Here is a 15,393-nt window from a genome sequence, read left to right as displayed (position 1 = left end):
CCGGCCCGCCGCGGCTCTTCGCCGCCGGCCCCGATGCGCCCGCCTGCGACCGCCGCCCTCCGGGCCCCCTCCTCCTCCGGCGTCGGCCGCCACCGCCGGCCACTTCTCCTCCTCCGGCCGATGAGCGAGCCCGAGAACGGCTCGATCCGATCTGGTAGATTCCCCCGTTGACTTTTCTCGCGACCCCGAAATTCTTCCAAGTCCTCAGATTTCCTTAGCATCTTGCCATGTTCGTAGCTCCATAACTCCGTACATGTAGCTCTGATTTGCGCATTTAATATGCCAAATTGTTCGTCTCGCAATGCTCTTCATTTTGTTCAATTGCACAATGTTCATTAGAGGTCATCTTGATGCCCAAATCTCTGTTGGAAGAGGGCTAGTTGCTGTTATTCTCTGGTTCTTATCAGAACTTGGAGATTTGTCTTTTTTGTATCATTTATTCTGTGCATTTTTTGAGCATGAGCTCTACACGTGTTTTGAAGTATGCCATGCCATCTTTCCAGTGGTGTAGTCCATGTATTTTTGTGATCTCTGTGGTGACTAGCACAAGCATGCAAAGTAGGCCCCGTCATATTTCTGATTTCAGGGACTTTGTGATTTCTCTAAGTCCTTGTCTGCTGTAATTTTGTTGCCATGTAAACTTGATGCGACAGAGAGATCCATGCATATTTTCGAGATGTTCAGTAAGGATGTTTTGTAGATATAGTTGTAGTTGATCAATTCCTGCAATTGTGTGCAATTATGGAGTGCCATAGCATGACTCAATCATGCTCTACTTTTGCTATAAAATATTTCTGGCAGATTCTTAACATGATATGCCATTTTGCCAAGCTTATTGTAGTTGATCCATACATGCTATGCAATTGTTCTTGCCATGGGTAGCTTCATAAACATACCATCTTGCTGTAGGTATGCTTGGTTTGTCATGCATTCCTCTGTAGTGAGTGCATCAAGCTCACAAAGGGGCCTACATATTAATATTTCTGTCATGCTCTGTTTTCTGCCAAGTCTGAAACCTGATAACGAAACTTGCTATGTTTACATGCTTGCCATCATATATTCTGGTCCTTTTTGGCTTATGGTCAGTAAGGGACTTTTGTCATGTGAATTTAGTAGAACACTTCCCTTCCTTGCTTTGCTATATTAAGTTCCTGTAGCATGTTGCTTTCGTACTCCGAACATTGCTACCTGATGCTGTTTTCTGCCATGTCCAGTTTTTCACCGTCTGTGAACCTGTAATCTTTTGCATTTTTGCCATGCTTGTTTGGGCTTGATATGTTGTGAACTAGCCGTAGCTCAGTGTTTATCTTTTGTCAAGCATCTCCTTTAGATTACTGCCATGTCCTTTGTTGCTATGTTGGGGTTCTGTAGCATTGTTACTTGTTGCTTTTTGAGTGCTATCTTGATGTTTATCGCAGATTCGCGTCATTCTTGTTTTGCTTGTCATTTGCAAACCGTGCATCCGTTTCCGGTGATCTTTATATCGATTTCGACTAAAATCATCTCATCTTTCCAGTGGCATGCTTGTTTTGCCAAGTTACTGCCATGTTCATCATTTTCCTTCCGGAGCACGCATATGCATCGCATATCATATCTTGCATATCATACATGTTTTGCATCATGTTGCTTGCGCATTTCTCGTTGTTGATTGTGGTTCCGTTTGTTTGTGTTCTTGTCTTGGGTAGAGCCGGGAGACGAGTTCGTGAACGAGGAACCTGTCGAGTACGCTTACGAGGATCAAGCTTTCGACAACTCTGAGAACCTTGCAGGCAAGATGACCACCCCTCGAAATCACTTCTATCTTTGCTATGCTAGTTGTTCGCTCTATTGCCATGCTCGCTACCTATCACTTGCTATATCATGTCTCCCATTTTAGCCATGTCAGCCCTAACCATCCTTTCCTAGCAAACCATTGTTTGGCTAAGTCACCGCTTTTGCTCAGCCCCTCTTATAGCGTTGCTAGTTGTATGTGAAGTTGAAGTTGTTCCATGTCGGAACATGGATATGTTGGGATATCACAATATCTCTTATTTAATTAATGCATCTATATATATTTGGTAAAGGGTGGAAGGCTCGGCCTTATGCCTGGTGTTTTGTTCCACTCTTGCCACCCTAGTTACTGTTATACCGGGATTATGTTCCTTGAGTTTGCGTTCCTTACGCGGTCGGGTGATTTATGGGAACCCCTTGACAGTTCGCCTTGGATAAAACTCCTCCAGCAAGGCCCAACTTTGGCTTTACCATTTGCTACCTAAGCCTTTTCCCCCGGGTTTTCGCGAGCCCGAGGGTCATCTTATTTTAACCCCCCGGGCCAGTGCTCCTTCGAGTGTTGGTCTGAACTGAGCAGACTGCAGGGCCCCCTCCTGGAAACTCGAGGTCTGGTTTTACTCGTAGGATGTCTCATCCGGTGTGCCCTGAGAACGAGATATGTGCAGCTCCTATCGGGTTTTGTCGGCACATTCGGGTGGCATTGCTGGTCTTGTTTTACCATTGTCGAGATGTCTTGTAAACCGGGATTCCGAGACTGATCGGGTCTTTCCGGGAGAAGGTTTATCCTTCGTTGACCGTGAGAGCTTATGATGGGCTAAGTTGGGACACCCCTGCAGGGTATTATCTTTCGAAAGCCGTGCCCGCGGTTATGAGGCAGATGGGAATTTGTTAATGTCCGGTTGTAGATAACTTGTCACTTGACCCAATTAAAATACATCAACTGCGTGTGTAGCCGTGATGGTCGCTTCTCGGCGGTGTCCGGGAAGTGAACACGGTCTGAGTTATGCATGACGTAAGTAGGTGTTCAGGACCTCTTCTTGGTCATTGCTAGATGACGTCCGTTCCGTTGCTTCTCTTCTCGCACTCATTTGCGCAAGTTAGTCACCATATATGCTTTTGTCGTTGCAACTCTACCTCTTTAGACCATCCTTTCCTACTAGCTTAAATAGTCTTGATCTCGCGGGTGTGAGATTGCTGAGTCCCCGTGACTCACAGATTCTACCAAAATAGTTGCAGGTGCCGATGATGCCAGTGTAGATGATGGCGTCGATCTCAAGTGGGAGTTCGACGAGGAACGTGGTCGTTACTATGTGTCTTTTCCTGATGATCAGTAGTGGTGCCCAGTTGGGACGATCGGGGATCTAGCATTTGGGGTTATCTTATTTTCATCTGGATTTTGACCGTAGTCGGTCTATATGATTGTATTTTGGATGATGTATGATGATATTTATGTATTGTGTGAAGTGGCGATTGTAAGCCAACTCTTTATCTGATTCTTGTTCATTACATGGGATTGTGTGAAGATGACCCTTCTTGCGACAAAACCACTATGCGGTTATGCCTCTAAGTCGTGCCTCGACACGTGGGAGATATAGCCGCATCGTGGGCGTTACAAGAAGTTGCTAATCTCTTCAGCAGCTAACTTTCTACAGATACTGCTAATTTATTCCTTATTTGTCTATGTTTAGAATTCTACTCCTGTTACAAATATTTTCAATCCATGTATGGTGTTGGTTGGCATGATTTGGTGTATATATATATATATATATATATGACTCTTTAATACACGTTTGAATCAATGATTTTAAATAATAAATAAGTAGGTAACAAGAACTGTTCTTTTGGTGATCTGAATATGAATTTGTTTGTTCATTATATATTTTGTTCCAGTCATGTTCCTTTCGATAACATGAAAACCTAAACGGTTGTTAACCGAGCAATCTGACTCCATTAATGTTGTCCGTTATTAACAAAGTACATGTGTCCGTGTCAATGAGTTAAATGACATGATAATGGCCGCCCAGGCAAACCAATCCTGGCGTGTCAAGGCTTCAGGCAAGGTGATCCACTGTCGCTGATGCTATTCATCCTATGTATGGAGCCCCTCTCTGTGCTTTTCCAGTTTACTTCTGAGCATGGCCTTCTAGCTCCCTTGGCTCGATCTGGCATGCAACATCGTGTCTACATGTTTGCGGATGATGTTGTGGTCTTCATCAAGCCAACTGAACTTGAGGCTGCAACCTGCAGCGCGATCTTGACTCTGTTTGGCCAAGCTTCTGGGTTGTCTGTCAATTTGGACAAGAGCTCGGTAGTTCCCATTCGATGTTCTCATGAGGAGATTGAGCTTCTGTCTTCCATGCTGGGATGCCCTTCCGCCGCTTTCCCATGCAAGTACTTGGGTCTGCCATTGACACTCCGGAAGCAAAACACGGTGCAGCTCCAACCGCTAGTGGATCGTGTGGGCGACAGTCTGCCTCTGTGGAAGGCAGCATCTATGCCAAAAAGTGGGCGGCTACTCCTAATCAAATCTGTGCTTTGTGCAATCCCAGTCCATTCTATGCTAGCTCTAGATCTACCTGCCAAGACCCTTGCGGCCCTCAACAAAATTTGCCGAGGTTTTCTGTGGTGTGGGAAGAAAGATGCGAGAGGAGGTAACTGTGCTGTCGCCTGGGACGCTGTGTGCACTCCCAAGTGGGCGGGTGGCCTAGGGATCCCGAATCTTCAGTGGCTCAACAAGGCTCTGCGAGCCAGGTGGGCTTGGCTGCAGCGTGCGGATCGATCCCGATCGTGGGCTGAGTTTAACATCCCTGTTCGGGCAGAAGCTCTGGGTATAGTCCATGCGGCAGCACATACTACAATTGGCAATGGAAAAGCTACCCTCTTCTAGGATGCTAGATGGCTCGACGGGTGGAGAATTGAGGAGATTGCACCCACAGTTCATAGCTTGATTCTGGACTAGGTTAAAAGATTAAAGCTTGTTGCCGATGCTCTACCCAATGATAGCTGGGTTCGGGACCTTGTCCCCAACCTCTCGCCCCAAGCTCTGAACGAGTTCATATGGTTGTGGAACCTAATCTCTGGAAGGCAGATCTTGAACGATGTTGAGGATTCACTTTCTTGGTCTTGGGAGAAGGACGGACAGTTCTCTGCTAGATCTGCCTATGCCGCTGGATTCATGGGGCGCGTCGTCTCCCAGACAGCGGCATTCACCTGGAAGTCGAAGGCGCCCTTGTGATGCCACTTTTTCACTTGGCTTGCCCTAAAGAACAGATGTTGGACCTCCGACCGGCTGGCCCGCTGTGGTTTACCTCACCAGGATTCCTGCCCACTTTGCAACTAGGATGACGAAACTATTCAACACCTCCTTGTTGGCAGTGTGTTTGCTAAGCAGGTGTGGCACTGGCTGGGTGACCTCACAAACAGAACTGACTTCGAGCCCCAAGATGTTGAAGGCCTTGGCGATTGGTGCCTCCGTCAGGATCATCCATCTGCCCATCGTAGGTCCACTCGCGCAAAATGCCTACTTGGGATGTGGTGCATTTGGAAGCACCGAAATGATATTGTGTTCAACCGGGCTATCCCGTCACTTGCTGCGGTTTTACTTAGGATTAAGGAGGAGGGCGCTCTCTGGGCTAGGGCTGGCCTTATGAAAGGTAACGTTGTAGGGTTTGAGGTAGAAGACGGAGGGCCGGATCGAGAGTAGTGTCTTGTGTGTTTGGTGGTGTTGGCTAACCCCGCATGTAAATTTGGAATGTAACCATGGACTCGGGACTCTTCCCGCCTTCTTCTTTAATGAATGATACACACACTTGTGCGTATTGGAGAAAAAAGACATGATAATATTTTTGACTTGGAACCTGTTTCTCCATGACAAGAGACTTTTTGCTTTGCCCCTGTGGTGGACTGGCCTCCGTGTCGCTCCTATCCCTTGCACCCAACCACCGCTTCTGCTCCGACCTCTCTCCACCCCACTGCCGCCGATGGCCATGCTGGCTGGAGGGGAGTGGTAGAGGGGTCTTGATCTTGTGCCATATTTACATGGGTTGGGTTTCTTCTCCAAATAAACCGAATCTGGAACCGCTCACGACCCAGGCTCTCGCTAGGGTTCCTCCTCGCCACCTCCCGCCGCCGCAGGCAGTCCTACCGCCCCCGCGCCACCGCCGGCCGCCCGGGCCAGGCCCCGCTCCTCCCTCCCCTCTCGGATCCGCCCGTGCGCCGCATCCCAGGGAGGTGGCCGGGGCGGCGCGCCTCCCTCTTATTCCTTGGCAGCCCAACTCTCCTTTCCTCCCCTGCCGCAGCCGGCGGTCGCCCCCGGTGCTATTCCGGGTGGTGTCGGCGGCGGCGGGACTTCCTGTACCCGCGTGCCCATTTCCCCTTCCTGGGGCAGGGGACGGCGGCGGTGTTCCTCGGTTTGGCTACGGTTCGGCGACCCCGCAGCAGTGGCCGGCGGCGGGCGAGGTGTCGGCGCGGCTCCTTGGCAGCGGGGTAGCTTGGTGGTGCGTGGTGGTCGGCGGTGCGCCCCTGGCTCAGATCTGGGCCCTGCGGGCCCCATCTGGGTCCTAGCGGACCGGCTCCTGGCACAGCTTCGTTGTCTTCTGCGCGGTGGGGAGCAGCTCAGACTGGGAGTGGCGACGCCGACGGCATGCCTGTTGCAGCGCGAAGGCGGGAGATTTACAGGCCTATGAGGGCTTGGCCGGGCCGGTGGGCTCACGGGCCTGGTATGCTCTTGCTATTACGTCCGGTCGGCTACCGTCGTTGACGGTGGAGGTTGAGCCCTCCCGTGTGCTGACGGTGTTGTTGCCTCTAGTCCCGGCTCATCTTCGGTGTGCAGACCTCACTTCATGGTGCCGTGGTGAGACGGCGTGGAAGGTTCAAGACCATGTTGGCGCAGGGTGGTGGTCGGTTTGGTGGCGGGCTCCGGAGCGCCTGAGGTGAAGGTTGGGATCGGGAGAAATCCAGGTCGGCTTGACCGACACCAACGTGGTGGAGCCTGAGGGTGCCGCCGGACCTTCCTGGAGGGCGTCATGGGCTACCCTTCCTCTCTTCTCATCGCGTACCAGGGGAAAGCCTTGGTAGCAGCGTCGACATCGTCGCATCCCTTCTTGGAGGTGTTGTTTGGTACCGGCGCTTCAGAGTCTAGGAGCTCGGTGGGACATTTCCGATGGGCGCAGTGGTTGCGAGGCGTCTTCATTCTTTTGTTGATCCGGCGTTGTCGTCATTTGTTTCTTTTTTCTTTCTCTTTTGGTTCGTTTGTGCGTGTCTGTGCTGCTTCCGCCCCATCGCCTATCGTTGGTTCTATCAGTTGGTTGCTTTGTAATATTTGTTGCGGCCTTGGTGGCTGGAGCTAAGCCCACTGGAGATGGCTGGTCAACCGTATCTGAGGCCCTGGTCAAGGGTTTCCCTTGAGGTAACCTGGATCTTGCTCTTGCTCCTTTTCCGTTTTTGCTCTTCTAGCCACCACAAGGGAGGAACATGAGATGTGGAAGGATGGAAAGCAAGTGGCCAACGAGCTGAGAGTTTGGTTTTTTTGTCCTCGGTGCTTACCTTTAGTGGTTGTGCGTCAGGGCTATGGTGCCGGCAGAAGCACCTCTCCCTTTAGGGAGGAGCTTGCTCTTGAGATCGACGGTCGCCTTTGGCAGCTTGTTGATGTATATTCTGGTCAAAAGGTGGGTGCTTGGAGTGTTGGTGTACTTTGAAGCAGCCTCCGTTGATTCCTCCCACCGACGAGCCAAAGGGGAGGCAGTTTGGGATCAACTTGGTCTGTACAAACCTTCTGTTCGGAAACCCGCCGGTGGTCGTGCTGTGGTAAACCATCATGCCAGGTGGTTTCTTCCCCAACGACGACAGACTCGGTGCCAAAGCCCGTTGCAAGGACTGAATTGCAATCTTGCAACATGATCTAGGGTCCTTTTTGTAAAATTTTGGGATTAGTCTGTAACTTCATTTTCTTGGGGGGTCCCAATGTAAAATGTACTTTCAAGCTTATCTAATGAAAGTATTTGTCTTTCATGACCCCTTTTTTCTCGAGAAACCAGCAGGAGCTTTGCCTATTCATATAGAAGAAAAGAATTGCCCGATTAATTACAGAAAACCAGGCGAAAACTAGATACAATGGGCACGTAACCCCCACCGGCCATCGAACACAGCGGAAAATCTAGCAAGCGCACCACCAATCACGACCAGAACACCATCAAATGCCGATGAAACAAACCCTGCCATATCATGCCGTCGGCGCACCCTCCAACGAGGTAGCCACATTCGGCGTGGCACCCCGATATGCTTCCAGAGAACCACATAAGACACCTTGATCAATTTGCTCATAAAGGTTAATAGAGAAGCAGAGCCAAATAAAGACGGGTAATGCCAAGGGGGATCAATTTGCTCATTTCATACGAGAGGAGCCCGTCTGGATTTTCGTCCTTGATAGGTGCAAGCAGAAACACAACCAAAGATCCAGAAAAAGCTTGGGGGCTATTGACAGTGTCTGATACCAGGGTGGCCTGCCGGTTGGGAGGCCGGTTGCTATGCCGGGCTCAGGGCCCAGCAGGCTTAGGTGAAGCTAGGGCCCCTCGCTCCGCAGGAAGTTCTCCTTCCATAATGTTCCAATCTTGGCATGCAAGGCAAGATGAACCCCGTCTGATCTGCACCATAGGTCCGTTAGCAAACGTGTAACCCCGGGCCCCGTCATCCTTTATAGGGCGAGGCCAGGGGTAGTTCGAGGCATCTGACATCATAGTCATAGTCTCGAGGGTTACATCTCCGCGCATATTGTAACCCACATCAATCAAAAACCAAAGCTGGAGTAGGTATTAACTCCACGATGAGCACACAAACCTGGGTAAACTCGACGTGTGCGATCCCTTTTGGTACTTTGGTCCTGCGCACCACCCTATCGAGACTGACGGTTTTTAGCACCGTCACGTAGGATGCAGCGGCTGGTGGTCGGGGTACAGTTCACTGCTCGTGTTGCCTTAAGCGGTGCGGGTCTTTTTTCTATCGATTGGATTCTGTTCTCGTGCTGTGATCCTTCGTGACCCTTCCAATGTTCAAAAAAGGAAGTTGTTTTTGACTTGTACTCTAACTAGATGTTTACTAGTACTTATATAATGTTTAATTTTACATTCAACTAGATTATGGTCCATTCGTTGTTGCCTTTTCTGTTATGAATCTGCTTAGTTGTTGGAGATTAAACATTTTTCTAGTTATGTTAACATTTTGTTATGTTGGCTTGAAAATAAAGTTTGAACTATAATTATATCTAAAAGTAGAAAATTAAGTGCTTAGAAACCATCATGTTTCCATGTAAAACCTGCATCAGCAATGTCCACCTCTAGTTTAGCTCAAAGATACAATCTCTCTGCTTTGCATCATATGGGTTTAAGCATGGATAATGACATGTACTGAGCACACGCTATTAGAATGTTAAACTTAGCAAAAACGTCAATTAGTTTCTGGACATTTGACATCCCAAAAACTTTTATTTCGCATTTGGAAAAATCTAAGGGCTCCTTTGATTCAAAGGAATTCTATAGGATTTTTGGAAGATTTGAATGCTTAGAAAATTTTCCTATGTACCATGATTCATAGGATTAGAATCCTTAAGAAATATTCCTATATACCATGATTCCTAGGATTAGAATCCTTAAGAAAATATTCCTATGTACCATGATTCATAGTTTTCTTCGCACTATATTTTGGAGGAAAATTTCCATCCACTCTAACCTATTTGTACTATTACTTTCTCCTGTGACATTAGACACTCTTTGATCCAAATTCCCGTGGTTTCCTGAGCCTATAGATTGAAGTGGACATACCACTCCGATCCTATATTTTTCCTATTCCAGCTTTTTGAAATTCCGGTGAATCAAAGAGGCCCTAGGAAGACATGTAGGAACTGCTACATTATGTGGTTAAGCAATTGTTCATGAAACCATACATATTTTCTAGGTGTGCAAACAAAAAAACGTGCTAGGGCCTTTCTGGTATGTAGTATTTAAAAGACACAATTTTAAAAAAAAATTATAGGATCGAAATACCATCTCCACTTGATTCCCTCATGATTGTGTTTGTGCTGAAGTTTGTTTGGTTGCACCATAGAAAAAACAAAGGATTCTTTCCAAAAGGTTTGACATGGTCTGATGATGCACGAGTTTAACCACGTGCTTGACACTGTTCCGATCTTCCACAGTGACGTGAGATCAGACAAAAATTCTTTCTCCTTGCAGCTTCCAATAATAGTATCTACCCGTGCACGACTGATACACGAATAAAGATAATGATCCTCTCAGATTAGCCAGTAGGTATCGATGTGGAGATCAATGCTCTATCACTCATAAATTTTCTTGATGGAAATCATAGAAAATAGACGTGATTGCGTCTCCTGAACTCTGGGCCTTTCTTGACTTCTTTTCTCAAAGTCACGGCAAAAACTAATGTCCCTCTATACATGGCCAAAGCCTAGCTTTTATATGCCATATACTACGCAGCTGGATCGTTTTCTCTCTCAAGAAAACGCAAAGGACCTTTGCGTTTCATTTCATTGAAAAGAAAGAGAGCTAGGAGGTGACTTTATATTGCTAGCGGCCGATCAGTGGACGTCCCAGGATGTGGGCAGAACAACCCTAAGCCCCTGAGCTCCGGCGTTTGCCCAATAGCGGGCCTCATCTTTGATCCTATCTACTAGCAAATCGATCAAGGGCATCGCATTGTCAAAGACGCACACGTTCCTATGTTTCCAAATCATCCATGGAAAGAGCAAAGCGATGGACCTGAGGGCCTTGCGATGCGGCATGCTAATGCTAATCTCTTGGGATGCCATGCTAATTTATTTTTACCACTCATTCCCGGACCGCATAATACTCGCATCTGTTCTTTGGCTCCTCTGTAAATTTTATGTAGCACTGTATTTGTATCTGCTCTGACAAGGCACACTATTTTTAGCACCATAGCCTGAATCCTCACATCCTTTGTTGAATCACCTTGAGTGGCAAGATTATTTAACGGTATGTTTGATGTTACCGTGGCTTTATCTGGGCCTCTCTGATTTGAAGGATTTTCATAGGAATTTTGGAGAAACAAAATCCTTAGGAATTCTTCCTATGTTGGTCGTTTGATTCATAGTTTGAGTCCTACATGGTGGGTTTCCTAAGGGTTCCTTTGCACGATATTTCATAAGAATTTTCATTCGCTTAAATCTCTTTGGAAAAACAATTCGTTTTTCCTGTGATGCAATCAAACAAACAAAAATTCTATAGGATTTGAATGTGCATGATGATAACCCACAAGTATAGGGGATTGCAACAGTTTTTTAGGGTATTGTTTCACCCAAATTTATTGATTTGACACAAGGGGAGCCAAAGAATATTTGCAAGTATAAGCAGTTGAGTTTTTAATTCAACCACATCTGGAAAACGAAATATCCGCAGTAAAGTGTTTAGTGGCACAATGGTATGATAGTTTGATAGCAGTGGTAACAGTAGCAATAGTAACAGTAACAATAGGCATTTTGTAATGATTGGAACAACAACAACAACAACAACAAAAGTAACTTAGCAAAGATCAATAAGAAAAAGTGTCAACATTAGATCAATGATAGGTATTTGTGTTGGATGGTATTCATCATATAATAGTCACAACCTAGAGCGATACACAATAGCTCCAATTCATCAATGTAATGTAGGCATGTATTCCGTATATAGTCATACGTGCTTATAATAAGAACTTGCATGACATCTTTTTTCCTACCCTCCCGTGGCAGCGGGGTCCATAAGGACATCTAAGGTATTAAGACTTCCTTTTAATAGAGAACCAGAACAAAGCATTAACACATAGTGAATACAAGAACTTCTCAAACTACGGTAATCACCGGAAAGAATCGCAATTATTGTCACCTTGGGGCATGTGGATCATAAATATAATAGGTGCTTATCACTTGCAAGATAGGATAAAAACTCAAAGATATTCATGAAAACATAAAGGGTTCAAATATGAAATTATGGCACTCGGGCCCTAGTGACAAGCATTAAGCATGGCATAGTCATAGCAACATCAATCTCAGAATATAGTGGATACTAGGGATCAACCCTTAACAAATTGACTTGATTACATGACAAATCTCAGCCAACCCATCATCATCCAGCAAGCCTACGAAGGAATTACTCACTCCTGGTGGTGAGCATCATGAAATTGGTGATGAAGAAGGTTTGGTGATGATGATGGCGACGTATCCCCTTCTCCGGAGCCCCAAACGAACTCCAGATCTGCCCTCTCGATGAAGAACAGGAGGTGGCGGCGGTTCCGTATTGTAAAAGGCGATGAAACTTCTTCTTTTTTTCTTCGAGAAAAGGAATTTATAGGCTTAAGATTAGGGTCATCGGATCCACGTGGGCCACACAAGGCATCATGGCGCGCCTAGGGGGTGGTCGTGCCTTGTTGCCTTGTGGGCAACTGGTCGGCCCCTCTCCGATGGATCTCCGCCCTAGTATTTTTTTATATTCCATAAAAAATCTCCAAAAAGTTTCATCCAATTCCAAGAACTTTTATTTCTGCACAAAAAACAACACCATTGTAGTTCTGCTAAAAATAATGTCAGTCTGTGTTAGTTTCATTCAAATCTTGCAAATTAGAGTCCAAAACAAGAGCAAAAGTGTTTGGAAACGTAGATATGACGAAGACGTATCACATGACACTAGAATCATGCGTTTTCCTATCCCTGTGTTTTTAAAACCCTGTGAATTAAAGAAGCCCTTGTAAACTTTCGTATGAAATGCCATGTAAAGGAATCCTTAGGAAAAAATTCATATAGAGTTTAGTCCTACAAATCAAACAACTCACATTGGAAAATTTCTAAGGATTCCTGCCCTCTTAAACGTGTGTGAATATCTTTTGAATCAAAGCAAATAATTCCTATTTTGGACCCTCTTTATTTTTGCGTAGGTCACAAATGAAAAATATTTTTTAATGATTTCTGCAAGGTGGTAGTGTGTTTCGACATGTACATTCATAATTCTTTCTTAAATTTTGAAACTTTGAAACACACTTTTGGAATATCCTAGATATAAGATGACCATGTTCTCTTAACCTAATTGCACTAACAATCATAAAGCAAAGTCATGCACGATATGCTAAAGAAACAAATCTCAGCATGCTATTGGTACTAAATCACATCATTAACAATCTGTTGCACACCCCAGCATGGTGTGTAATGTGTCATAGAACAAGCTCTAAATGTTTCATTCCTTCTTATTCAGTAGAAATGTTGGTGTGATATTCAATAAGTTTATTTTGGTCAGAACAGTTTGATCAGATCAAAATCTTATATTGATGCAGTGGCGCTCGTGCTGTAGTGCTGGCTGCTACAATTATCTGCTCAAAGTTGTTTGACTGCCACCTCATGATTTGGTGGTTCAGTTGAGGTGTTAAACTTTTTCAATTAGTTAGATTATCAATGCAAAAATCTGAGAAATCACATATTATCAACACCACCATACCTTTGTTCATTTAGTACATTTGCAATTCAGCAGAATTTAAGGCTGAAATGATCTAAGCTTGTGGTTTTTGCAATTTTCTCGTATCTTTCTTTCTTTCTTAAGTGAGACATACATCTCTTATGCAAATTTTCAGGATACTGAATGCATTCGCTAAGGTCCTCTGAAGCCAAACATTCCCTCGATCAACAGGTACTTGAAATACTTATGTATTTTTCTCCTTGACTAGATGATAAACGTTGTGTCAACAGTAGAACATCACAATATAGCTTTAGTATTATTAGGGACTAAAATACCGTAATGTGGTGCACCAACATTAATATGCATCTCCCGGGGTTCTCGCATATTTTCATATGCTCTACTATGAATCTCTTGGGAATATTTTGAATGCAGAAGTACAAATAACTTCAAAACGGTGCATGAGGTCATATCTTGTTTTGGCAAGCAAGAGTTGAACAATTTTTGTTAATAGTTACACTTTGTGTTGCATTAAATAACATCTTTGCCATATCCAAAGCTGTTATTAATGTGGTGGATTTTATTGTTATGTATCCTGTTTAAGTGAATTTGAAGAGCTAGAAGCAGCACCTGGTTTGGTTGAAGGTCCCCTAGAATTGCCACCTTCGAATATCATACCAACTACTAACCATGCACAAGAGGACCCCTAGTCTGCATTCTTCACTGTATCAAAACTACCAAGATTTTTCTCTGATTTTACTTGTATTATGACCAGCTTATCTGAATTACAACTTAACTTCATTCGGATTTAATTTTGTTGTGTAATTTCTTGACTATAGCATCTCTGATTCGGTTTTTGTGGTTAAATGTGAATTCCTAGGAACATACTGTTGCGAACGTCCGTGGTACCTCTGGTATAGTAGTTGAAGGACAGCCAAATCAATCTTTTGGGGCTACTACTTTATCTTCACACACCAAGTATAGCTGCATCGCAGCCTCCAGCCTTGCATCATTTGCTTCTTTCACAACCCTTAGTTTCTGGGATACCCTATGATGTTCATGGCGGCACTGATGCTACAACAAGGTCCTCGAACCATGTAAATCCATCACTTTTCTCAGCATTGATGTCTTCGCAGATAGTGGCTAGCAATAGTTCTGGAGCACCAACTGCGCCATGTCAACATCCTCGTAGCACTCAACAACCACAAAGTGCTCCTTTGCTTCGGGCCTTCCCATTACCTACCACTTCGCCTTCGCCACCATATGGGACTCCATTACTTCAGCCATTTCCACCACCAAATCCATCTCCATCTCTTGCATCAGCACCAGTCTACAACCCACAACTGTCCAGAGACAAAGTCAGGGATGCATTACTGAGGCTCGTTGCGGTATGTTATTCTGTCGACTTTTAGTGTTAAAATTCTCTGTATGCATTCACCTGACCGACGTTTCTTGGATCGGCGAATTGTTTTTTCTTGAATGATGTTAGCTTCAATTGTAGCTCATTACAAGCTTCAAGTCAAACCAGAATTTTAAACCTCTCGTTATAAGTCTAGAAACATGGATCTTATTTTTTCTTTTTCTTTGGTTTTATTCTATTTATTCACTAAGCACATTTCTGCATCCCATAAGTATGATTTTCTTGTTTCTTCCAGAACGGTGATTTCATCGATTTAGTATACCAGGAGATCACGAAGGGAAATAATGGATCTTGAAGGGAGAGCAGCCCCCCCTCAATCCTGGTTCATTATTTTGACATTTGTCTTTTCTCAGGCCTGTGATTCAGTTTGTAGAAGACATGCTAATGTGATTTATTGGTGAACTACGTAATATGTGACTATCTCCAACCTGACATGTAGTCAGAGTACCGGTGGAAGGTTATTTACTCATCTCTCCCTCTTACACCTTTCTTCTTGAATTTATAACTAAGGCGCCAACTTTATTGATTCGACACAACATTTTTTAAAACTTCACTGATTTAACACAATAGTTTTTTTTCCGAGAGTATGCCTAGGCGTACCATAGCTTTATAGAAGACATAATTGTAAGTACCAGAAAGGCACCACTCATTGCAAACAACGAGCGTAGCAAGAATAGCACACCAACAACGACCATACAAAACTACAAAGCAAAAGCGCTAACAACACCACGTCTTGACCCATGCCGAGCACCTTCATAG

The 15,393-nt window shown here is 45.1% G+C and overlaps 1 pseudogene; it reads left to right on the top strand.

Annotated features, from left to right (window-relative positions):
- The window catches only part of LOC109763771 (mRNA-decapping enzyme-like protein), a 35,272-nt pseudogene extending 20,133 nt beyond the window's left edge, over positions 1-15,139 (top strand).
- The last annotated feature ends 254 nt before the right edge of the window (positions 15,140-15,393 follow it).

The sequence above is a fragment of the Aegilops tauschii genome, chromosome 2 (assembly GCF_002575655.3).
Source record: "Aegilops tauschii subsp. strangulata cultivar AL8/78 chromosome 2, Aet v6.0, whole genome shotgun sequence".
Taxonomy (NCBI): domain Eukaryota; kingdom Viridiplantae; phylum Streptophyta; class Magnoliopsida; order Poales; family Poaceae; genus Aegilops; species Aegilops tauschii.
The sequence above is the reverse complement of the archived record's forward strand: the minus strand, read 5'-3'. Positions and strand labels throughout refer to the sequence as shown.